At 54.5% G+C, this 26,190-nt stretch overlaps 1 long non-coding RNA gene and 1 pseudogene across 1 annotated transcript; both read right to left on the minus strand.

The window, feature by feature from the left end:
• Positions 1 to 1,495: 1,495 nt before the first annotated feature.
• On the minus strand, positions 1,496 to 3,177 carry LOC138107096 (uncharacterized). The gene is made up of 3 exons (XR_011149223.1): positions 3,098 to 3,177; positions 2,283 to 2,365; positions 1,496 to 1,621 (listed from the first exon to the last, which is right to left on the minus strand). It is a non-coding gene; the product is annotated as an uncharacterized lncRNA (long non-coding RNA).
• An 11,936-nt stretch (positions 3,178 to 15,113) lies between these two features.
• LOC138108849 (thyroid hormone receptor alpha-like) lies at positions 15,114 to 22,199 on the minus strand (annotated as a pseudogene).
• Positions 22,200 to 26,190: the final 3,991 nt, after the last annotated feature.

The raw sequence follows: 26,190 nt of genomic DNA on the forward strand, positions 1-26,190 counted from the left end.
GGGAATGCACTGAGAGCTCAGCTCCCTGGGCTCCCCAACACCCAAACCAGTCCTCAGACACACAAATAATGCCCAACCTGCCCCTCCGGGCACAGCCAAACACCACAATTCCATCATCCCCAAGGAACTCTGGCAGGTTGCCTCTTCACCTGTGCCTTTTTCCAGCAGCCATGGCTAGGACCGGGCTGTCAGAAATAGCATTCCCTAGGCAGTTCATCCCAGCACAGAGGAGAAGAGGAGCCTGTCACTCATCCACACCACGGGCAGGACAAGGGGGGCCCAAGCTGGCTTTGGCTGCTCCAACATCCAAAGCTCTTGGTGCCAAAGATAGGACGAGTTCAGTGGTTGCTCCTGTCCTGAAAGAGAGCAGAAAAGCGAAGTTAATCCCACTGTGGAATGCAAGACTCCTGCATTTCATATTTCTGCTCTGATTGCTCACCGCAGAGTATTATCCATAGAAAAAAAAGGAGAATGACACCATATCAAATAAAAAGTGCCCTTCTCCAGCACTTCTATTCCAAGCATTAAAAAGATGCTCATTTCTCTTCCAGCATTGTTTCCCTCATTTTAGCAGAACCGTCTTCATCCCAGACCCCCTTCATCAGCTGTTCAATCCTCTGGCACTGGATTTGGACAAAGGAAGGGACGCACCTGGATCGCAGGAAATCACAGAGAGAAACCCCTCCAAAACCTGACAGAGAAAAACAACAGGAGATGCAGGAAGACACATCCCTCATTTGCACGTCCGGAGTGCTTTTCTAAAGACTTCCCTGCATCTGGATGCACTTTGCACTTGGCTTTCTTTACAAGAATGCATTTGCTGCTAAACACGTCTCAGGCCCTTATTTGATCAGGATAAGGTCGGATGCAGATGAAGACTCACACAGGGAATAGCCAGGGAGATGCAGGGCCTGGGAACATCAAGGACGGAGAAGAGAAGGAACAGGGATTGTTTTTCTTGTTTAGAGCCAGCAGTGCTGTGAGCTTGGAGAACACACGGCACCACAGGGATCCAGGGCAGGAGCGGGATAACTCCGGGATAAGGGGAATCTGCTCCCACTCCAGGGCTGTGCCAGTGAAGGAGGGGAAGTTTTAGTGCCTTCATGGCACACAAAAACCAAACCCAGCACCACCGAGCTGGACTTTCGTGAACTGCAACACAAAGCGGCCCCTGGCCTTTGGGGGAACACAACCTCACCGAGTCACGGAGCCAGGGGATGACACTTGGGAATGAGCCTTGCGGCCTGCAGCCAAATCAGATGAGGGAGCCACAGGAGCTGTGGGGTTTCCTGCTCTTCCTGCAACGCCATCAGTCCAGACCAGGAGACCTTTCCTGGAACAGATCTTCCCTGTAAAAGGGAGCAACACCAAAGCTCAAGCCCTCATTTAGAGACCCTTGGAAAAGCAAAGGTGAGAGGGGATTACCTGGAGCCCCAGGGGACCGAGGTGAAGGGGATGAAGAAGCAGACAGCAAACTGCTTCCACTGCTTCTCACTCCAGCAAGGGGAACATCCCTGGAATTTCACGTCCAGCGTCTCTCCCAAGCCCCACCGGCGAACCCACACGTACTCCAGGACTGATCTCCTTTGTACTTCCAGCAGCACAGACCCACCGGGAGGAACTGCAATCCAAGGACACACATCAGCAACCGCCTTCCCGCTTGGCGCTCTCTCCACATTTTTCCCTTTCCAGTGGGATGCAGGTGCCACCCCCCAGAGGCAGGAAAACTGCCTTGCAATCCAGTACAAAACCTGCCTGGGAAGCCCAGGATGCCTGGAGCCAGCAGCCATTTCTCCTGGAGCTCAAGCTGACAGGCATTTGAAGCCTGCTGGGCCTCACAGCTGCTTTTCTGCCAGGGGCATTCCCATCTCTTATTTTTTAGCCCAAATAAAGGTTTGCAAAGCTGAGTTTTGTGAGAAGTGCTTCATATTTGGATTATTCTTAACTTGGGAGTTTCCCTTGGCACCAAAATCAGGGCGTAAACCCAACATGGCCTCAAAGGGCCATAAGATCCCAGATATCCAATCCCCAGTTCCCTCAGCATTGGTTCATTAAAGCTTTTCAGGGGTAATTTAGCAAACTTCAGGGTTTGGTGACTTCACCATCAAAGCAACACGAAACCTGTGCAAAAGGAACTTAACTAAAGCTGGCTAAACACTGCCCAGACCTGGCAGAAAGCGCTTCCCACACCTCTCCTGGAATTTCTCTTTCCCAGCCCTTCCAGCTTCGGAAGGCTTCTGTGGGAGCCTCAAGTCGCGGTGCAGCTCAGAACCTGCACGTACCTAAAGCAGCCCCACAGGAACACGAAGCTTCCCTCGGGCATTTCGTTTCTTTACCCCAAACATTCTTCCCACTCAGCCACAATCTAGAAAGGAAAGAAAGGAAAAGAAGGAAGACCAATTAATTCTGACATAAGGAGTCTTGACTATTCCAACACACTGCCAGGTGAAAAAACATCCCTGCCAGGCTAACAAATCCCCCTGATACTGTCTCCATTCTGTATCAATTATTTAAACGCTGTATTAAGGAGCGTAAGGACACAATCCTTGGAATTCTCAAAAATGGCTCAGCTTGGCTACTCCAAGCACTTTCTCACCCGGGGAGCTGAGCTGTCCCACATTTAAACGCCACGTTTGATCCAAATCCCATAGAAATCTGATATTGTTTGGCTCCTGAGCTTTCCCAAAAGCTGTGCAGTCAAGCCTGGAAATCCTCACTGAAGCTTTGCCATGTCACATCGGGATTTACCCTTGGGAAAACCCCACTCTCAGCACTTGGGTTTCAAGAGGTTGCACCCAATGTTACAGACACAGAATTCCTGTGGGGTTTGGCATTTCCTGCACCTCCAAACACGTGAAAAGAAGGAAGTGCAGAGTCCCGAGGCTCCATTATTGCCATTCTCCTCACATCCCTTTCCTCAGCTGCACGTGGCTTTGTGCCTCCTCTGAAGGGCTGGAAAGGAATTTGGGAACCCCCCTCAGCTTCTTCGGTTTTCAGCTTTTTCTCTGAGCCGGCCCAAAAGGCAAACAGGAAAAAAAAAACCCCAGAAGTGCACAAAATCCCAGCCCCTCCCAAGATGCAGCTCCTCACACCAAACCTTGGGAGAATCCCTGGTGCTTCCAACACCGCTGCAATCCCACCTGGAGCTGAGCTTACAGGGTGCTCTGCCTAATCCACATCCAAGCCTGGATAGCCCAAAGCCTGCAAGAAAAGAGGAGGCAAAGTGAAAAGGAGTGAGGGGGAAAAAATCAGAGTTTCAGGTTTTTCCCCTGTTTGCAACAGGATTGAAGGGCGGGATGGAGAGGTTTTGTGGAAAAGAAGTACCAAAGGCTGCTTCATTCCCAGCAATTAGCGCTGCTCAGGTTGAATCCAAGAGGCCCAATCCACCAGGTTTAAACAGGAGCGGCCGACAGGATGGGTTATGACACAGATCTGTGAAGCTGGAGCCTTCTTCCTTCTCCCGGGCTCTCCCAGAAATTCTCCATGTCCGGACGCGCTCCCGCTCTCCCTGCTGGGGAGGACGGACTTGGATAGCCCGGGTGACTGGTGAGCCTAAAACAATAAGTGATGCAGTGATCCAAGTGTTTTTCACAAGGAAATGACATATTCTCTGGACCTGGGATAACCCATATCCCATGGCCTTCTCCAGGAAGAGTCCCAGCTGGATAGGGTCTCCCAGAAAGGATTCCATAGGGGCTCACCTTCTGCTTGGAGCTCGGCTGAATTCCTCAGCAATCCCAGGGAATGTGGCCATTGGAGGCTTTGGGCAGATTGGGCTCAATTGCGTTTTTAGGTTTTGTTACCGTCTCTCAGACTTCCCACTGGAATGTGGTCTCCAAGGAATATGTAAATCCCATTGGATTCCTGCTCTTTCGGACAATTTTTTGTACCATTCCTGTACAAAACGAGGCCCCCTGTTCAGATGCTTTTCCCCACCGTTCCCCAGCAGTTTTATCTGCCAGTGCATTCCCTGTGCTGGTTGGGCTCTTCCCAGATCTCTGAGCTCCTTCACAAGGCAGGAGATCCATTTGGCCCAGGAACTGAACCCTCCCGAGGAATTGTCTGATGCCATCTCCACATTTCACAGCTGATCCTTGTGCTCAAAGGATCCCTCTTTCTTCCCTCCAGCCAATTCCAAGCCTCGCTGCCCCCAGCCGGGAACAGTCCCCAGGCCGATCCCTGCAGTCTTCCCTGCCAGGATCCTGCTCAGGAATCCATGGGCTACAAATTGAAGAATTAATTCTTCCCACCCCTGCCCACTTCTAATTCCAAAGGATTTGGTGTCTGCCTTACCCGGCTGGAGCCTGCTTCCAACTCTGTTCTTGCTGCTTCTGCTGCTTTCCATTTCCCAGGAATTCCACCAACGGAGCGACAGCGTTTTCCACCTCCTCCTCCAGGATTCCCTCTGTTGCGTTCGGGTGCTGGAAGGATATCAAAACCTGGGCCTCACTATCAGGAATTATATCCCCGGATTTGATCCTTTCCAAATGTCACCTCTTCCCAACAAAGCACTGGCCATCCAAGGAATTCTAGAGAGCGATGTGCTGACCGCTGCTTACTCCTCTGGAATGTCAGAGCTTGGAAAAAAAGGGCAGTTGAGGCTTTTCCTGGTGCTGCCCATGAAGTGTATTTTACCTAAGTGCCCCTGCCCATGCCTTTGCCTGTATCCGCCAAAAATCCACCCGTTCATTCCCCAGCTGCTGCCTCCCTCTTTTCCTGGATCCAACAGAATTTTAACAGGTGAATATTCCCCTCTGGAAGAGCACCTTGCATTCCAAACCTAAGTACAAACAAATCATTCCCTTGGACCTTCCTTATTAGAATTCCACTGAGAACGGTGGATGCAAAATGATCCTCTCCTGGCCCCTGCTGGATTCCTGGAGCAGGGATCCCTTCCCTCTTCTCCCCCCCCCCGCAGTGACCACCCTGCCCTGCCCCCTTTTCAGGCTTTGTTCCACAGCTCTTGTCTCCAACTCTTGCATCCTTTCCCTCACTCCAGGAGCTCCCAGCTGTTCCACACCCTCTTTTCTCCCATCCTGATCCTTTCTCCAAGAACAGAGCTCTGCATTTCAATTCCCTTCGCTTTTCTCCGACAATTCCCACCAATCCAGACCTAAAGCTGACACAAGGAACACTCGGTGCCCACAAATGCAAATCCAGACCTGGCCATGCCTAAACCAGCAAGTCTGAACACACAATCCTGGACCATCTGCATTAATTCAAACCTAACAATTAGGACACACTGAAGACTTCAACATTCCCAAGAAACATCCTGTTGCCTTCAACTCCCTGGGGTTTTTGCTTTGAACTCATACGGATTAGGGGATCAAGGGATTTCCCTGAAAAAAACCTGTGTGGTGCATGCTGGAATCCCCGATCCCGTGAATCCAGGGAGTGTTCAAAGCTTAAGTCCAACCTGGCCCACCATAAATTTTTGCCAACTATCCCCCAAATGATCAGGTTAACAGAACCCTGCTCTGGGGCTGCGTTTTTAGTATTGGAAAGCCAGGAATTACTTTATTCCCAGAGCGAGGCTCTGGATATGGGCTTGGGGAGAACAAGACCTTACCAACTTACAGAGCCAGGGGATGACGTTTGGGAACAATCCTGGACTGCCTGGCAGCAATTCATTGTACCTCTTGTCACCCACGAACACCTTCACCCACTCCTCCAGGAGCCCGGGCCAGCGGCTCTGCTTCTCTTGGAGCAGGAGGCATTGCCCTGCCCACTGCAGGGACCTGCAAACCATTCCGGAGTCAGCTCCGAGCCAGGGACGGGGCAACACCCCGTCCCACGGCTCCAGCGGCTCGGGCCCTCGGTAATTCCGGATCTGAGCCTCGTAATCCCTGCAGGGAAGAGGCCGGCTCAGGCCGGGATCGCAGAGGGTGGGAAGCGCCCGGGGTGGGCGGAGGCTCTGCCACCCCCACGGCCGCGGCATCCGCACAGCTCCGGGGGACGGGGCCCGCCCCGATGCCGCTCCCCGTCCCGTTATGCCGTTCCCCCGCTCCCCATCCCGTTCCCCCGCTCCTCGCTCACCGCCCGGGCCCGTCCATGCCCGCCTGTCCCCCGCCGACCGCGCCTGCCCACTCAAACTGGCCGCGCGCGGCCGCGCCACGCCTCCCCATTGGCCAGCCCTCGGCCCGCCCCGCCTTCCTATTGGCCGCTGGCCCCGTCAATCACGCGGGAAACCCCGCCGCCCGCAGGCACCGCTCCCACGGCGGCCGCTACACGGCGGCCCGGGCGCATCCCCAGGGGAAAAGGAGGCACAAAAGGAGCAATTGGGAAGTTAAAGGGGAAGGAAGGCTGCGCAGCGCCCGCGGCGCCCCGACAACGAGGAGCAGCCCCCACTCCTCTCCCCATCTTCTTTTCCCACCTCCAAGCCCTGCCCAGCACTGAGGGAAATCTGACAGAGGATTCATATAGAGCCCTCGCTGAGAGCAGTCATCGCCCCAGGCCTTCAGGCTTGGCAAGATTCTGTAGTGAACGGACCCAAATTCAATTCCCAAATCTCAATCTCTGACAAGTCCTGTTGGAAAGACAGCGGACAGTCCATCAGAACACGGAATTAAAAGGCTGCACAAGGAATAACAGAAGCTTTCCCAGGAATAGCCCAAGTTCCTTTTCTCCCTCACCGGTCCGGGGCCGTGAGACCGAACCTTGGGCCCCAGGAGACAGGAGAGGTGTTATCAACACTCGAACCTCCAAAGCGTTGTTATTGCTCAGAGAGCTGCGCCGGCACTGAGCTACTCCCATGCGCCTGCAGGGCTTTGGGGAGGGGCAAGACCACGTCCCACTCCTGCCTGGAGAAATTTCAACGCCCTAAAAAGTCATTTCCCTTCTCTCTCTCTGACCCAGGGCCAAAGCAGCTGTGTAGAACAACCCGGGGGATTTATGGGAGGGTGACTCTCTCAGGAAAGACCCCAGACCCTGAGGAAACAAACCCACCCCAAATTTCCAGCTGAAAACACGCTGCTTCCTGAACAGCAGCGCACAAAAGTCTCTATAGCCAGACAGGAGACGACAAACCAGAAAAAGCCAAAAGATGTGCTCTGCTTGCATGCACACTCTGACTGGTAATTCCAAAGGAAATTCCCCACAGATCGTAAGCAGTCGCCTACAATTTGTCCTCTGCATTCATGACTGCCTTGGCTTTCTGTAGAAGTGTGTCAAACATCCATGCAGGCGTCAGGGCCTGGGCTGGCTCGTTTATGGCTCTTCCTGACAGGCCCAGGCCAAACCCAAGCACCCCCCTCACTGCTCCAGCCCCGCTTTCAGGGAAATACTAACACGGCTTAGAAATACTCTCCTTCCCTGCAACTCACTCCCTCCCTGCGCATCCCCGGAGAGGATTTACTCCGCTCTTTGTTCCCGACAGCACCTCTCCAGCGCAAATCCCACTTCACACAGACACAGACCTAAGGCAATGGTTCCAGCAGCAGCTGCAAGCCCCAACTCCCTGTCTCCTGCACAGCTCATCCAAGCACTCCCAGCAATCTCACCTCGGCCCAGAGACTCTCTGTCCGCAGAGGGAAACACAACCCGATGGCACGCAGCTCTGGCACCACATTCCCTCTTCCCTTCTCCCTTTTTCCAGCACACCAGGCTGCTGGAAACAGCATTCCCTAGGCAGTTCATCCCAACACAGAGAAGAGGAGCCTGTGACTTACCCACACCATGGGCAGGACAAGGGGGGCCCTAGCTGGCAGGGACAGGTTCTTCTAGCACAGAGGTTTCTGAGCCCAAAAAGGAGCCTTACTTTGGCTTCCCTGACTTATTCAGCAGCCTTTTAGAAACACGTGGCAGGGAGGGAAGCTGCTTTTCCTGCCACCATTCAGCTGCCAAAACCAGTAACCCCTCCACAGTGCTGCTGCAGCCTTGCCTGGCCCTGGGGCCATAGAGCAGGAGCCTTGTGGGCATGAACCTGCCCTTGATGCATCCCCTGAGCAAAACCCACTAGTGAAAGGTGGTGAGAGCAACCAGCAGGGGTGGTAAGCAAATCTGTGAGCCCTTAGGAGAGGCCTGTGCCATCAGAAATGTAGAATGGTGTCTTTCAGTCGAAAGGGTCATACAGTGTTCATCTAATCCAGTTGCCTCACCAAACACGCTGACATACAAAATAATAAGCAGAAACCTTATTTCTGGTATTTCCTCACTTCTAAGTCTCAGAACTTGCAACTAAACCTACTCAATCTGTAAATTTGCGTATGTCATTGATTAGATCATTTGTAATCTTTCTCACTGCTGAAGGGTTAACACGGTGTCCTTATATCCTGATGCTTATAAATAATTAAAGACACAGCAGAATTCTTCACTAAAATCTACCATAGTCTTTTCCAGAACTGATTTCTAATCCTTTCCAAGACAGCTGCACAAGTTAATATTAAAAAAAAAGTGCTGAACCATATTTCACAACTTGCCAGCTGCCTGCCAGGGCAGAGGGGTGCATGGTTCTGGCAGGGAGGGCACAGCCTCAGCACCAGCCTGCTTGGAGAACCTCCTCTGCTCAGTGCCAGTGCCTCAAGCAGCAGTGCCTCAGGAAGGAGCATTCCCAGCCCATCCAAAAGGACATAGGGATTTACTGGTCTGGCCACGGGGAGGGGGTGAGTGCTGCAAGGGGGAGGCTCCTGCACAAGTCTGGAGTGGGCAAAGAAGGCACAACTGAGAAGGAATGGCCACCTCAGCCCCTCTCCTTCATTACAGCTCTGCACCTTCCCCTACCTGTAGGTCATAGGGAGAGGTGACAATGGGCACTGAGGGAATCAGTTGGCTGAGCAAGCTGGCGGGCAGAAGGTCCAAGAAGCTGACTTGTAAAAAAAACCAAAACCTAGAAAGGTTAATCGTGATTAACCACATATCAGAAATGCCTTCCTCTCTAATGGTAAAGCCACTGACACACTTTTTCTCCTCTTGCTTTGTCATTTATCTCGTAAATCAACCCATCTGCTTTCAAACCAAACGTGCCAAGTAAATATGAAGATTATTAGGAAGCCTTTTTATTTCCCTAGAGCCAATTAAACAGCTAGAGGTTACATTTTTTTAATATTGCCAAGCTGTTACCAGGCGTAACAAAAGGCAGTTGGCTGCACACACAGCCCCGCAATGTTTCACCGGGCTGATGCAGCAAAATCAAGGAACTTGTGCCTTGCAACCAGCTGCAAATGCCGGAGACGCACCGCTGATTTTATGGCAGCTGTCACACCAGAAGAGCTGATCCTCCCAGACAGTGGAAGTACACAATTAGGTCACATTAAACATCGAGAAAATGCCACAGCAGTTCCCCATGCCAACTACAAGTGAGTGACACTGGAAAACAGTTCCTAGCTGGCAAGAACCATCCCAGCATCAGTGCATAATTTCTGCTAAAAGTTTACAGATGAAGTCTGAGGGTGCAGAAGCGTGAGCAATCACCCAAACAGAGGGATTCATAACGCTTTCCCACAAGGCAGAGAAGTGAGACAGGCAAGCACCAAAGACTGGTTTATCCCCCCTGGGAAGCCACCGCTACCTCCTGTTCACAGAAACAGAGGGGCTGGCTACAGCATTCCTTCAGGAGGGTTTCCTTTAGGGCCAGAATAACAAGATGAAGCAGTGATGCTCACAGCAGAAGCTTCAGACTTGTGAAGGCTTTTTTTCCACGTACAACACCAAGCTCCTAGCCTTACCACAGGAGCAAAAGTATTTGCAGTGTCCTTACCATTGCACCCACACACTACAAAGTACGTCCTTGGCCAGAGGTGGACTAGCGAGAAAAGCACAGCCCACTCTGCTTACAGAAAGCCTTTTTGCATCCTGTCAGCACCACCTACATTCAGCTTAGTCCAGTCTTGCAAACCTGAAATCAAAGGTAGTTATGAAAGGTAGCTGTTGTCACAGGTAACAGACATTCTGTTGCACAATATTTGGTGCTCGCCACAAATTGCACTGAAACAACTTCTATGCCATTGCCACAACAGTGGTAATTATTTAAAACATGAATAAAAGGGCTCTGTACAGGAGGGCAATGCTGCATGGGGAGAGAACACACCACACCATGTAAACTTCAACACTGTGAGAAGTGTCAGTCTATGTCTTTTTACTCCCATATACTCCCATGTATCTTGAAACTACTTGTGGAGTCTACTGATTACAAAAGCATGGTAATTTTGCCTGTGATCAAAGACATAGCAATGATGCAGCAGCAAGCAGTGCACCTCAGGGAAATGTTACACAGTTTTTGGGATGGTAAGTGGGCAGCACAGCTTTCTCAGCACATGAATTAACACCTCAATTCTTTAAAAGTTTCCATTTTACCAGTTTCTTCACCAGGCTTTTTCAGTAGAAGCACTAGTTGTCACGATCAGCAGTCCTGCTGCAGTATCTCCTCTGCACGCATCCTCACAGAGCATCCCCATGCTTCGCTCCCAAACACAAGAGCAAGGCTATTCTTTACACTTTTAGGTCAGCCCTTTAGCACAGGCCAGGAGCAGCATCTCCTCCCAAAAGCAGCTGTCAGAAAGGCACAGGCAGATATGCATGCAGGAAGTAACCTCCTGAGGTACTGCTGCTGCACTGCCCATGACCAGGGGCTGAGAGCAAAGCCATGCACCAGCACATGCTAAGAAGCAAGCTGAGGGCTTAGAGGAAACAACCAACCTCCAAGATATTTTGAACTGTGAAACAATTTAAGCTACAGCCCAGAACAAAGACGTCAAAGTTATGACACCCTCATAAATCAGATTTAGTCTGGTCTGTCATGGCACAAGATTACAATGTCACACTTTCACAGAATGGTTAAAGATTGGAAAGGGACCACTGGAGGTCACCTAGCTCCCAGACATGCAAGGGTCCCCCAAAGCAGGTTGTTGAGGATTGTGTCCAGATACCTTCTGAATACCTCCAAAGAGGGAGACTCCACAACTTCTCTAGGCAATCTGTTCCAGTGCTTGGTCATCCACGCAGTAAAGTTCTTGCTCATGTACATCAGTTTCTGCCCGCTGCCTTTTGTACTATTGTTGGGCAAAACCCAACCAGAGCCTGGCTCCATCCTCTTGGCACTCTCCCTTTCAGATACTGATAGACTTTGATGAGGTTCCCCTCTCTGGCGTCTCTTCTCGAGGCTGACCGGGGACAGCACCCTCAGCCTTTCCTCATACATGAGATTCTCCTTAATCATCTTTGTTACTCTAAGCTGGACCCTCTCCAGAGGCTCCATGTCTCGCCTGTCCTGAGGAGCCCAGAACTGCACACAGCACTCCAGATGTGGCCTCCCCAGGGCCGAGCGAAGGTGCGGGGTCTGTCCCTCCCGGGGAGGCTCCGGCGGCCTGCGTGAGGGCCGGGCAGGAGCGGGGCGCGCCGGCTGCTCCCTCGCGGGGCCGCGCTGGGCTCGCAGCGCTGCGGCTGCCGGGCCCTCGCTCCCGGCAGGGCCCGGCCTGGGCCCCACCGCCCGTGCGGGAGCACCGGCCGCCAGACCCGCCTCCCGGGACACAGCCCCGCTCCCGCCCGACCCCTGCCCCGCTTACAACACCTCGAGCCATAAGTGACAGCTGGGCTTCGCAGGACCGAGCGCGATGGAAAAAGGGAATCCAGCCGAAATACACATGGCCTCACACTCCCAAGCTGTAGGGTGGTCTGATGAGAGCAAGAGCTCATCAAGACAGGCCCAGCCTAACCTGGGGGAGACCTGGGACAGAGGAGCTTGAATGTCCCATACCTGGGAAAGCAACAAAAAGCCTTAACCAAAAATTATTTAATTCGTTTATATTCAGCATAAGTTCTCCTCCCTACCTCCCCATGCCCTCCCCACGACCCCAGCCAGCCTGGGTTTTGTAGAGTAATTTTAGGGCTCCGTGTTTCTGACCAGATCTCATCTACTGTGACATGTGAAAGAGCCCAGTGAGTGGAAGGCTCCAGCCCACAGATAGCCAAGAAAATCTAAGATTTCCTTGCTGCTCATGCAGTTTTCTCAGACTGTTTGTCAAAAGTTATTGGTGGCTATTTTTTAAATGAAAGGAGTAGAGAGAAAATAGCTTTGCAGCATATTGGGCTAGCAGATTGTTCAGACTCTGTACAGGGACAATAAAGCTTTTAGGATCCTTTGATTGACATATATAATGAATGTAGCTGTCAAACTTTTGTGCAGCAATTTTATTTTGTATTGGCAAGCTATTTCACTGGCCAGGGTTTTGCATAAAAGGAATAATTCACATTGTTGTGGTGCTGCTATTTACAGAGCCTAGAGGACAGTGGCATCACTACAATATAAATATTAATATTCAAATTTCTTTTGAAATACATAATTCTGTATGCAACCTATCCTACGTGCACATCTTCACACAGGGAGAAAGGCATTGGTCTGCAGAGAGAAGGGGGCCTGGAGCCGCTGGGGGTTGTTGTTCATTCACTGATTCATTCTGTAGCCTTTGAAAAGCCACTTAGTTACTCTGCACTTTAATGTTTCTCTCTGTGGAGCAGAGAACAAAGCCTCAACACAAACTGCCATCACTGTTACCAGTCAGAGTGGCAGAGGTCACAGAGCCAGCATGGGGTCAAGGGGCTGCTCTGAGCAGCCCGTGTGTGCACAAAGCCCAGGACAGCTGTGCTCTTCTCAAACAGCTGCTTTCTCCTGCCGAAGCAGCAGCAGGATCAGCTTGGGCTACCTAAGACAGCAGTTGCTGCTTGCCCACTACCTTTCTTTGATTATGAACAATAACTTGCCAAGAAATCACTAGCCTCAGAGAAAACAGGCAGAAAGCAAACGAGAGGGCAAAGCAAAACATAAAGGAGAGAGGGGGAAAAAAAAATCCATATAAACAAGGATGACTCTCACACTCTATTTGCTATGCAGTCAAGCCCACAAGTGGGTTGTGTATCTGAAGGTGGAAATACAAAGACATGTCCTGTTCCCTGGGGAAAGGTAAGCAACTTCTCAAATTATCTTTAGAGGCTGTTATTAGCCTTGCACTAGCACTGACATACCCTGTGCCCAAAGCCACAGCATGCACACACTGTATCCATAAAAAGAGATATTCACAGCTCTGCAGCTCATAGAAGTGCTGTGCCCGTGCTCTGGTACCAGTATCATTTAAAACAAAACAAAAAAAAAAGTTTGAGTAGCAAGTGAGCGCATGGAAAGGACTTGAACGGCAAGAATTTGGAAAGAGCATGGGAATCCAGCTTGGGGTGCTGAGGTCAATGGGCACACAATTTTTTAAGAGTGTACCAGGTTTGTTTGTTCAGTCATTCCTATATTCATTTTCAATTCCAGAGACAGGAGCTTCATGTCTAGCCCCAAAATAACAGCATTGTCTGAGACAAAGCCAACTTGGTAAGGGGTACCAGAGCTTTTCCCAGCCCATTTATGTAATAAAGCATTATATACAACTGTTGGAAAACATACCAGTTTAACAATTTTTTATATATGACTTTGGCCAGGTTTGCTCATCTTTGCCTCAGGGAAAGGGAACTGAAGCTTCTTTCCAGGGCATTGTTTCTCTAGGTGAGGCCTGATGGGTTTAGCATTTCAAAAGACTAGGAGTAGCCCCAATAAGATAAAGCCATTGAGGGAACATCACCAGAACAGATGTCAGCGGCCATCTAAGAACATCTACCCCTGAAGATCTAATTAACATCAGAAGCGAAGAAACACAGATCTAATAGGAGACCAGATACTAGGAACTACACAACTTGAGACCAATGAACACTGACCCAATTCGTTTCTATGAGTTTTGACTGTAAAAAAGATCTGAAAATTCTAGTAAAGGTCATGTGTCATGGAATGATTCTCTCGGCACACCCGGGCTATGTGTGGATGAGATGATTTCTGTGCTACATCCTGGCCAGAGAATAAAGTAGTGCCTTGACTCTCTAACATTAAAAATGTTGCTGGAGGCTTTTTTGTTTTTCCTGCAGTTTCGGTGACACAACCAGGAAGCAGAACAGGAGCTTTATGGCCCTGTTACTTGGGTCCTAAAATACAGAGAAAGAAGACAGGGCAGAGAGCAAAGAAGAAAAACAGAGCTTTGTCCTCATTCACATCATAGCCCTGTAAGGCTTTGACCAAAAGATATAACTGTATAGTGAAACATCTATGGGGGACTCTCTTGTCTGGCACAGAGGGGTTCTGCAGATAGACTTCCAGGGCAGGGAAAGAGTACCAAGTCGGCAACACAAATTACTTCAGGCCAAACTCCAATACATAACTATAGATTCCATAGATACATCCAGCCTTAAGCCCAGAAGCAATACAGGTGGGGAGAACGGAGCCTGGGTGATTTAAACTACGTGTTTAAGCAGTTCAAGGTAACTGGAAGTAGCGCTGGTGCCTCTGGGTTTCTCTGTTCATTATTTAAGGTGAACATAAAAACACAGAGTGCAGGAGCCCAAGGATGTTCCTCACTGGCTTCAAGCTGGCAGTTTCCTAAAAGCAGCGCTTGTTGCTTTCCTTGGTTTGCCGACCAGCAGTGCCACCTCCCCTCCCTGCTGCCATGGAGCTCAGCCTTCCCCAGTGTTAACAAAATGGCACGTTACTCTACTTGGCCAGATTTTAGCTCTGAGAATTTCATTCTGAACAGTTCAGCATCTGCTTTAGCCAAAACAGTTCCACTATTTCCAGGAATATTATTAAAGGAAAAATAGACTGCTTGGCACATGTTACATAAATTCAGGCAACCTTTTATATGAGGATCTCTAGCTTCAGAAGGGAAATTTTGAAATCTGGCAGAGAGGTGACCTTTGTGGTAGAAATGTGTCTATCCCTATTAAAACCTACCTAACTTTGGCCAGATTATAGAGCAGGGAAAAACTGCAGTTAAGGGCGCAGTAAAGAGTTCTGAGAATTGCACTTACTTGCTGTTTCTGCTGTGGGCAAGAGGTCCCTTATCTCCTGCAGAGCTGCAGCTTGTGCTCCCCCACTACCTTGGCCAGTTATGGCTGCACAGGTCCTCCATGGCTGGATGACGAAATTACAGAGCCAAGGGTGAGCAGAGAGACCAGCATTCCATCTGACGTCTACATACATTCCCGTAATTTTCTGATACAGGACAGCCCCATCTGTCACACAGCCCAGGTTCAACGGCAGCATCGCGAGTGCTGCGCAGGCACGAGGGCACTGCAGAAAACAAACTGTGACCAAAAAAGTCAGGGCAATTACAATACATAGATGCACAGCTGGAAGAATTAATGTCAAGCAGACAATGGCATTACAGATGTCCCCTAACAATGAGGGCTTGAATCTGCTGTCTCAGTAAAACTCTCTAAATTAGGTTTGTGTGCAGCATACGGAGAGTTTCTGAAAGAAATATAAATATAGGCCATCATTCTGCAAAGCTTCACAAACCCAAACCCTTGCATTCAGGTGCCATCTCACTGACTTTGCTGCAAAATCAAGGCCATTCACGTTAAAAGCACAGACAAGAACATCTGCTCAAACTGAACTTGTAGAAAAAAGCCCCAGTCCTAGGTAAGGCAGAACACACGTGTTTTAATTTTTAAAGTCACTATGACACAGAGACTTGTTAAGAAATGCACGTGCTTTTAGATGTATAGGGCTGCTGGAAGGAAAGGCTGAAGTTTTTTTACAAATGCCTGTAGCTCATAGGTTAAGACTACCATCAGACCGATATCCTTCAACACTCCAACTTCAATACCAAAATTGTAAGAACCTCCTGCATTCCATTCCCTAGTACGGTAACAAGACAAAGTCCTCACCCACCCTGGATCGTCCAAACAATAGAATACAAGGTTGAAACGAGCCTTGTGGTTTGAGGGGCACCTTCTGCCCAAAAAGCCCAACTGTGCATCCAGATAAAAATGAACACCACAAATAGAGAGTACAAAAACCACGGAACACCGCTTCCAGCAGGCGCCCTCGTCGGTATTTAAAGGCGTGGCTCAGGCAACAGCAACAAAGCCCCGAGGCAAAAAGCCTGGGAGGTCGGGGTTGGGTTTTTTTCCATTCAAGCCACACGTGTTCCCCAGCGCCCATTACCGGGACTCGCTCCGGGCTGGCGCCGTTCCACGGTGCGAGGGGACCGGAGAAGCCACGCGACCCACGGCACCGGCGGCACTCGGTGCCCGGGGGCGGCCCCGCGCCGGGAGAGCCCCGCCCGCCCCCGGCACCTGGACAGCTCATCCTCTGCACCTGACACACTGGGGCACCGGGCTTTCCTTCCTATGGATAACAGGGGAGAACGAGGGGGGGAAAGGATGATGGACAGATGAGGGGGAGAGGGGGAAGAGAGGGGAGTCGGGTTGGGGAGCAGGGAGAAAGGAGGGCTGGGGGGATCGGGGATGCACAGGGGAGCTGGGAGAGAGGGTGGGAGGCACTGGGGAGAGGGTAGGAGGGAGGCTGGGAGAGAAAGGGAGAGTGTGGGGGAGAGAGAAAGAAACTGGGGGGGTCTCTGCTTTCCTACCCCCCCGCAGATCCATCACCTTCATCAGCAGCTTGGGCCAGAAGCGGGGAATGTTGTGTTTGCGGTAGTTGATATAGTGCTCAAAGGCCAGCAGATACATCTCCTGGCACTTCTCAATCTTCTCGACACAGATCAGCCCCGTCAGGTCTGCGGGAATCAGGGAATCATCAGGGGATTGTGGAATCATGGAATGGTTTGGGTGGGAAGGGACCTTAAAGCTCACTCAGTTCCACCCCCCTGCCATGGCGGGGACACCTTCCACTATTCCAGGGTGCTCCAAGCCCTGTCCAACCTGGCCTTGGACACTTCCAGGGATGGAGCAGCCACAGCTTCTCTGGGCAGCCTGTGCCAGGGCCTCAGCACCCTCACAGGGAGGAATTTCTTCCCAATACCCCATCACAATCTCCCCTTTTCAGTTTAAACCTCTCCTTGTCCTGGCACTCATTGCCCATGGAAGAGTCCCTCTCCCAATCCCATACCTGCAGGGATTCTCCCTCCCACAGGGCTGAGTGTCCCATGCACCCCCTGGGTGTTGGGGTGCCCACCCCACAGACCCACGTCAGCCTGGCAGGGGGCCCCAGGGCACCAAGGGGACCTGTGCTCCTGGGTACCAGGGATTGGGGTGCCCACCTCATGCTCCTGGGACCCCTCCCAGCCTGGCACAGCTGCCTGAAGCTCTGGGAATTGGGGTGCCCACTCCAAACCCCCCCAAAATCCAGGGGGGGCACGGTTTCCCACCCAACACACCCTGAAGATGTTGTGAGGCTCTGGCATCAGGGTGCCCACCCAACACACCCCCAAGACAGTCAGGACTCTGGGCATTAGGGTGCACACCCAGTGCACTTCCACGTGCTGGGGGTTGTGGGCAAGGGGGTGCCAACACAACAATCCCCGTGCACAGCCTCTGGGCATGGGGTGCCCTCCCAATTCCCCCTGAAGCTGCTGGGGATCTCTGGCATCAGGGCGCCCACCCAACACCTCCCCAGGACAGTGAGAACTCTGGGCATTGGGGTGCCCACCCAACACCCAACCCTGATTCCTCTGGCATGGGGTACCCACCCCATTCCCCCACTACTGGTGTGCACGCACACCTGAGGACATGAGCAGCACAGCCTGGAGCAGGGCCACCTCGGTGTCATCCAGGTTGAAGGCAGAGAGGGACTTGCCATGGTGGCATTGGGGAACGTGGTGTGGCCGTGTCACCCCTGGGACCCCCACAGCAGATGGGTCATTGGGGGGGTGTGGTGTGACTGTGTCCCCCGTAATGGACAGTGGGGTTTGGGCGTGCAGTGTGACCGTGTCCCACTCTGGGACCCCCACGGTGGACAGTGGCAGGGGGTGCAGTGTGACCCTGTCCCCCCTCCCTGAGACACCCCGGGGGGTGTGATGTGACCCTGCCCCCCCTCTGGGGCCTCCATGTCACCGGGGAACACTCGTGGCAGGGCCAGTGCAGCAGCCAGAAGAGGAAGCTGCGTGACAGGGCCAGTGACAGGGCCAATGGCAGGGCCGGGGCCACCCGCGGGCACAGCTGTCCCCTTCGGTCACTGCTCACCCCTGAACCCTTTAGGGGTGACCAGCTCAAGGACGCTGGGCAATGTCCCAACCCCCCTCGACTGCCCAAGGACACCGGTGACATCCCAAACCCTGGCACTGCCACCATGTGTGTGCTGAGTGTGTGAGTGCTCAGCAGATCCTGGCTAGGGCTGGGGGCCAGGGTGGGGGACCGAGATGGTGACAGAGTCCCTCCACTGCATCCCCTCACCAGGAATTTCCGCTTCTGCTTCCAGTGGCTGCCCTGGGCATTGGTGCTGCGGTGGGCTTCTGTCACAAGGCGGATCAGCTCCCACTCCTCGGCGCTGGGGCGATGCTGCAGGGACTTGATCATCTCCTCCTTCTGCTGCCACTCCCGGTTCTCCTCGATCAGCTTCCGCTTGGCTACCCGCTTCGAGTCATCCAGCACCACTGCCGGACCCCCAGCATCAGCCAGGATCCCCCCACATCAGCCAGGACCCCCCATCCATGCATCCCACAGCTGCAGCATAGCACCCCATGGTGACCCCCCCCAGCCTCCTCCTGTGGCTGCTCTGGGCATCCCAAATTGCCCCATAGCACCAGGACCCCAACCCACCTCCCAAAAGCCCCCCACTATCATCTGGGATGCCCCCCAGTCAGCTAGGACCCCCCATTCATGCATTCTACCCCACTGCTGCATCACATACCAGCCCGGTCCTGCAGCTGCTCCGGGTACCCCAATGTGCCCCAGGGTGTCAGGACCCCAACCTGCCCCCCAGCCGAGCCCCCCCACGCCCCCCAACTCACGGTCCATGGCCATGCCCACGGAGATGCACTTCTTGAAGCAGCAGAGCTGGCACTAGTTGCGGGTGATCTTGTCGATGACACAGGAGTAGGTGGGGTGCAGGTTCTTCTGGATGGTCCGACGGAAAAATCCCTGGGGAGGGCATGGGGGAGTGACCCAGTGAGCACTGCTGAGCCCCCCTAGCCCCCTGCCCCAAGTCACCTTGCAGCCCTCACAGGCGATGCAGCGGTAGTGGTAGCTGGCGGCCTTGTCCCCGCACACCACGCACTGTTCATCTTTGTCCAGGTAACTAGGGATGTACCCTGCGGGGACCCCCAGGTCAGGGACCCCCAGGGCACCCCAGAGCAGGGACCCCCGCAGCGGGGACTCATGGGGTGCTCCATGACAGGGATTCCCATGACAGGGACCCTCAGGGCACCCCAAGTCAAGGACCCCTGGAACACCCTGTAGCAGGGACCTTCCCACACACCCCACATCAGGGATCCTCCAGGAATCCTGAGTCAGGGACCCCCTTGCATGCCTCACATCAGGGACCCTTGGCACATGCAGCATCAGGGACACCCCACACACCCCATGCCAGGGACCCCCAGTAAGCCCTCCCCTCCCTGTGCCTCAGTTTCCCCTCTGTCTGCACCCACTGTCTGCCCCACCACTACCCCTGCCCTGGCACGGGAAGGGTTAACACTGGGGGTGTGTGGGGGGGTGCCTGAGCCCCCCGCGCCAATAAAGCCCCCATTATCCCATTATCTGGCCGGGAACCGGCAGCGGGGGGGTCCCTGTCCCCCTGGCACACAGAGACCCACTGTCCCTGTCATTGTCCGTGGTCCCCCCGCCTGGCAGGCCAGGAACCAGCCCCCCACCAGAGTCCCCCCAGCCTCCCCACCACCGACTGCTCAGGGAAACTGAGGCACAGATTGCCCATGATGCATGGGGCGGTCCCCAGCACCCTGGGCCCCTCATGTCCCTCCCGGGAGCCCACCCTTGTGTTTTGGGGGGGCTGGAATTGGGGATCCCCGAAGGGTGAGAGGGATGGGAAAGGGACCGGATGCCTGGGTCCCCCCTGCATGGAGCACCTGTAACTCAGGGGAGTGTCCCCAGCACCCCAGGACTGCCGCACCCACCCGGGATCCCACAAACCCAGGCGTGGGCACCCCTCGAGCCCACTCTGGCGCTCTGCAGGTGCCGGATGCGGGGGTCCCTGGGTGCTCCCTCCCTCCGGGAGCGGGGCGGGTGCAGGGGATGGGCGGGAGCCGGACGCTTGGGTTCCCCCCTGGCCCCCCATCGGGTCCCGCCGGCGCCGGCTGCTCCCCGCCGGGAATGGGGCAGGGCGGGGGGCAGTGCCCACAGGGCCCCCCTTATCGCCCACCCCAGGGCGCTGCCGCCCCAATGGCGGCACCCCGACCCACGAGGCGCCGAGGGGGATGTGGGGGACTGGGACCCCAGCAGACCCTTCAGGGATGTGGGGTGCAGGGGGGGACATGGGAGTGGGGTATCCATGGGACTCTGGGGTGCCTGGGGGACATGGGGACCTTGGGGTGTCTGCCAGGGACATGGGGTGTCCATGGGACCCTGGCGTTCCTGGGGTGCTCACAGGGGATAAGGGGTGTCCGTGGAACTCCAGGGGACCCGGTCGAGACATGAGGCATCCGTGGGACCCTGGGGTACCTGCATGGACACAGGAATCTTGGGGTGACCATGGGGGACAAGGGATGTCCATTGACTTTGGGGGACCCAGGTCATACATGGGGTGGCCAGGGGACCCTGGCAAGGACTTGGGGCCCCCAGGGTGCCTGCCAGGGACATGGGGTGTCCGTGGCACCCTGACTTGCCTGAAGAGACTTGGGGACCCCAAGATGTCCACAAGGAACACGAAGGGTATCCAGGGGTCCCTGGTAAGGACTCGAGGCCCCTGCAGTGCTCACACGGAGTGCCTGCAGAACCCGGCGAGCACATGAGGTACTCGGGGGACCCGGGGGTGCCCAGCAGGGCCATGGGGTGCCCGGGGGGGTTCGGGGGGTGCCGTGGGTCCCCGTACCTGACATGCTGCTCTTCACCAAACATTGGCTGCTCTTTCTTTTGCGCTTCCCATCCAGCCACCTACGGGAGGGGGGTGACAGGCTGAGAGGGTGCCCACGGATTCCCGCTGCACCCCCCCAAACTTCCAACAGCCCCCCAAAACCCCCCTCGAACCCCCTTCTCTGCTGGGAAATGGGCAGCCCCCACCCAGGGGTCCCAGTGCAGCGATGTCACAGGTGGGGTCCAGCCCGGGGGTGCGGGATGGGGGGGGTAGGAGAGGGCCCTGGGGACCCCCCCCACCCAGAACACCCCTGTCGGGACCCCCCCCTCCGGGACACGACACCGCCCTGGGGGGGCTGGGACCGAGCGGGGGAAGGGAAGGGAAGGGAAGGGAAGGGAAGGGAAGGGAAGGGAAGGGAAGGGAAGGGAAGGGAAGGGAAGGGAAGGGAAGGGAAGGGAAGGGAAGGGAAGGGAAGGGAAGGGAAAGGGTGGGGGAGGGGAAGGAAAAGGGTGGGGGAGGGGAAGGAAAAGGGTGGGGGAGGGGCTCCTTCCCAGTCAAAGACAAAATGTCCTTTTGGCTGAGCGGAGAAGTGACGTCATCGGGGCTCAGCCAATGGCGGGCGGCGGGGGTCCGCGCGCGCCCGTCCCCGCGGGGGGGGCCCGGGGCCGCGGGGATCGGCACCTGCGGGGGGGGAGCCCCGGGGACCCCGCATCCCCCGGGGCCGCTCCAGCCCAAGGGGACCCCGGGCCGCCACCCCCCACCGGGGGCCCGAAATAGTCCCGGGGGGGGTGGAGGGTGAGGGGAGGGGGCGGCTGGGAGAGGCACGAGTGGGGGGACACCATGGCGGGGCACGAGTGGGGGCATGTGGGCGTGGGGACACAGGGACACCAGGGGATGGACCTAGCCGGTGACATGTGGGGGGCAGGGGGACACGCAGGACATGGGCACGTGTGGGGATACCCAGAACGTGACATAGGGACACTTGCGGACATGTGGGGTACAGCGGGGCTGGGGGACACCTGGGGTACGGGGATGTACAGGACATGGGGACACCCAGGTTCGGAACATGAGTGGGGACACATGGGGTGGACGGGGATATGGGCACAGGGACAAAAAGGGCACCCAGGACACAGGGACACACGAGGCATGGACATATACACAACCACACAGGGACACATGGGGACACAGGGGGTACCCAGGGCACGGACACATACGTGACCACGCAGGGATGCATGAAGGCACACTGGGCACGACGACGCAAGAGACACAGTGGGCACTGGGACATGGAGACACTTGGGGACACACACGGCATTCGGACACAGAGGGCACAGCCAGGTATGGGCCACACAGGGATGTGCTGGGACACGCCAGGCGTGGTGCCACACGTGTCCGCCGCATGTCCCCGTGCTGGGGTGGGAGCTCACCGGGTGTCCTCTGGCTCCAACAGCGGGTCCAGGGTGCTGGGCTTCTGTTCCATTCACTGCAATTCCATCAAGGAGCGCTCAGCACCGACCGAGGGGGCTCCGGCGCCACGCGGGGGGCCACGGCTGGGGGGCCACGCCGCGCACCCCATGGTGCCCCTCAGTGCTCAGCACCGCGCAGCATCCCGGGCTGGATCCTGCGGGACAGGGGGGTCAGCCCAGACCAGCCGTGGGGGACACAGAGGGGACACCCAGGGAAGGGTGTGAAGCCATAAGGGACCCCCAGGAGCTGTGGCCACCGGGGAGGACTGGGTGTGAGCATGCAAGAAGGGAGGGAAGGAGGAGTATAAGGGCAGGAGAAAGAGGGGGAGCGGGGGCCTCACCTGGGCCACGCCCGGGGAGGCCAGCCCGGCCGCAACCTCCCCAGGCTCTAAGGGAGCAAATGGCGGCAGGGGGCGAATTCCAGGGCTTCAAACACCTCGGCCCCACGCACCTGAGCCGGGCCCGGGACCGCCCCAGAGCCCCGGCCCCGCCCGGCCCCGGGGCCCGCCCTGCCCAGCACGGGGGCGGCTCCATCGCTCGGGGCCCCGCCCCTCTCTCCCGGGCCGGACCCGCCCCGCGCACCGGGGCCGCTCCCGGGACCGGGGCTCCGGGTCCTGCCGGCGGCCGCTGCGGGTCCCGGGCGGCGCCGCCTCTTCCCCGGCGGGATTGGGGCTGGCATCGGGACCGGGAGGAGCCGCTCCGGGACGGGCGCTGGGGCCGAGCCCGGCGCTGCCGCTCCTGCTCCGGCCGGCTCTCCGCGGGGAGCCGGGGCTGTGCCAGCGCCCGGGCAGCCCCGGGATCCCGAGCCGGGCCCGACGCGCCGGGCCGGGCTCCGCTCAGCCCTGAGCCCCTCCCGGAGCCCGCCTTGGGCCCCACGACGCGGCCCCGGGCTCTGCCGCCAGCCCCGGACGCGGCGCTGAGTCGCTGCTCCCGAGCTCTGCGTGAGGCCGGGGAGCCCGGCTTCGGGCTGTGCCTAAGGCAGGACTCGGAGCTCAGAGACACAGACTCGCCCTAGCCCGAAAAGCCCGCTTTGAGCATCAAAACACAGCCCTTGTGCTTTAATTCAGGTCCAGCAAAATGCAGCACTTCAGTTTCTCTTTGTGAGCCCAAACACACAGGACTGGCTCTCTTCCTCAAGCCCTGAAAACAGGATTTAGTCACTGTTTCGGAGTCCCAGCACTGGCCGTACCAACCTGCTCTCAGGACTCTGTAGATAGAGAAATGCTGCTAGGAAGGATTTTCTTGCTATTTTCTAAGTCTGTGAGAGACTGCACAAAATCCCAGCCCCTCCCAAGCTGCAGCTCCTCACACCAAACCTCGGGGGAATCCCTGGTGCTTCCAACACCGCTGCAACCCCACCTGGAGCTGAGCTTCCAAGGTGTCTAATCCACATGCAAGCCTGGATAGTCCAAAACCTGCAGGAAAAGAGGAGGCAAAATGAAAAGGAAAGGGGGGGAAAAAACCCAGAGTTTTGGGTTTTCCCCGCGTTTGCAACAGGATTGAAGGGCAGGATAGAGAGGTAAAGAAGTACCAAAGGCTGCAGTATTTCAGGTGATTCCGAAGGGAGAACCCATTAGTTACAATAGCATTAGTAAAGGCAAACATCTCCTATTCCCTCATTTTAAGGGGTTCAGTTGAAGCAAGCTCCCCTTTTTCAGCATTTTAAGGGTTTAAATCCACACTTCTACCCATGCCCTGGCATCAAATCTCTCACAAGGGAGCGAGCCCAGTACATATATAACCTAATGCTGCCCAAGAGTCCATTACTTTTCTTGTTCTTATTCATGACACTTATGGCCCTAACTAGAAGCCCCAGCGGGAGCTACACCATTTATACTACTACTATTCTTCTCTTGCCTACTTAGTTGCCTACAGCATACTACCCAGGAATGACTAATGAACAATTACACGTTAACAAGGAATTACCCAACTCACCTGCCTATGCTGCTGAGACAAGAAGCTTCTTCTCTTACCTGTTATCTACTCTTTTGGCAGGTGTGGCTGTAGTAAAAAAAGAAGGCACCTACAGAGCCCCTTACTCCCCTGGAATTTAAGTCAGAGCAGCCAAACAGCTACAACTCCTCCCAGTGCTTTTATCCCTGATGGTAAAATTGCCTCCTCCCTTTTCCCGGGCATTGTGGGAACGAGAGGCGGGCCTGGCCAGGGGTATATTAACCCCAGTCCTGGGTAAAAGAGGCCCATTTCCTCTGTGGGGTTAGTTGGGGTAAGGGTGTCTTCTTATTTCTGTGAAGGGGGTCTTTTGGGTTTTCTCAGCTTTTTTTCAGCAGGTACTTTTGGTATCTGAAGTAATAGAGGCTTTGAAGACTCTGTGAAGAAGATAGCATTAAGTGCATGGTTCATGGCAACTTCCTGAAATTCCAGATTGTGTCAGGTACGATACTTCAGTTTTTTCAGCAGATTCATTTTGCTGCAAGAGGAAGCTACCCTGGGTCCAAGATGACATTGGAGATGGAGGCTTCTGATAGGTAAGCTAAGGACTGTAAGTATGAGTGGGAGTGGGAGCAGGGTCCCAGTTAGTAGCCGACTTGTTGGGATTTGGCTTGTATGCCACTCCACGGGTGCATTGATTTTGGTTTTCTTTGTCATAGCTGACTAAGATGCCAACCTGGTGATCACAGTGCCTTTGGAGAGGGCTGAGGTGGACTCCTTTTGCATCCAGTGTGGATTCACATTGTTGGTCACCTAAAAGCTAAGTTGGGGGCCAGGACCTAGAGATGGGATGATAGCAGGGTAGTGGGTTGGAAATTCCTGGGAGAGATGTAAAAATTAGTGTAGGGGAAAGGGATGCTCTCCAAGGGGCTTGTTAGGTAAGCTAAAGGGAGTAGCCCTACTTTTGATTGCAACTGTAGGGTGTGCAGCGCAGAGCAGTTCCAGTGTGTGTTGTCTCGTCCCGTGTGTGTTTTGTGTCTCTGGCATCCCTCGGATCAGATCTCTGTGCCTTTTATCCTTAAGGGGCTTATCATAAGCATTGGCCATCATCTCTAGCTTCTTGAACTTTCGTACTTCTTGGTAGGATGCCAATGTCACTTGTTCTTTTACCAGTGGGCTTGGCCGCATCTTGGAATCACATCTTGGAAGCATTGAGTCAGATGTCTTTTGAGGCCTTGTTCCTGGCTGTACTGCCATCCATCCTTTCCAGCCGTGAGCTGTAATGTCCTGGGGCTTGCAAGATTGTCAGGAGATGGGAGCATTCTAAATGTGGCATTGTCTCTCACAGCCATCTTGATCATTGTGACTGACAGTTCTTAGAACAGGTCACTGTTACAGTCTTTTCTTCTGCTCCTTAGAGCCTCCTTCATCCACCATTGCCACACCCTCGGTTGTCTCTTTTGGCGTCGTCTCTTCTTCTTGCCATCGTTCTTCTTGCCGAGAGCTTTTTTTATCATCCTTGTGTCCTACTGTTTGTAGTATAATGTGTTGAGTTTGTGTCTCACCTGGAATTGCTCTGCCCTGTAGAGTAGTCCTGAGGAGGGGTAGGTGGAGAAGAAAGGAGACTTTAGAGGGAACCTTTTGCTTTGCTTAGCCACCCGAGCCACGCCTCGCACAGAGTGACTGTGGCTAGTCTGTGTGGTGTTCAGTGCAGATGTGGGAGTGGTGCAGTGGTGTCTTGCAGTTTTATAGTAGTTTGTCCTAAGGCCCACTGTTGTGGGATCCTAGGCAGTTTGCTTTGAGGAATGAGAACTTGGGAAAGGCTAAGCTTTCCCTGTCTGGGTAACTTTGACAAATAATTCTTTTGCAGATGGCTAGGATGTAAACCTGGTATGAACAGAGGAGGCCAGAGGAGCACAGCAACGAGGTGGGTCGGTGCCTGAAGTCCAAGCTATGGCCTGACTTTGGGCTCTACGTTTACCTCACTGTTGGGACTTTCATTTTGAAGATGTGAAGTGCTTGAAGCAGCAGGGTATTGGCACTGGGGGGACCATGAGCTGGATGAGTATTGATTCCAGCACAGAACTGGATGTTACTGGAGTTGTTGTATTAGTG

Source organism: Aphelocoma coerulescens, chromosome 3 (genome assembly GCF_041296385.1).
Source record: "Aphelocoma coerulescens isolate FSJ_1873_10779 chromosome 3, UR_Acoe_1.0, whole genome shotgun sequence".
NCBI classification, from domain to species: domain Eukaryota; kingdom Metazoa; phylum Chordata; class Aves; order Passeriformes; family Corvidae; genus Aphelocoma; species Aphelocoma coerulescens.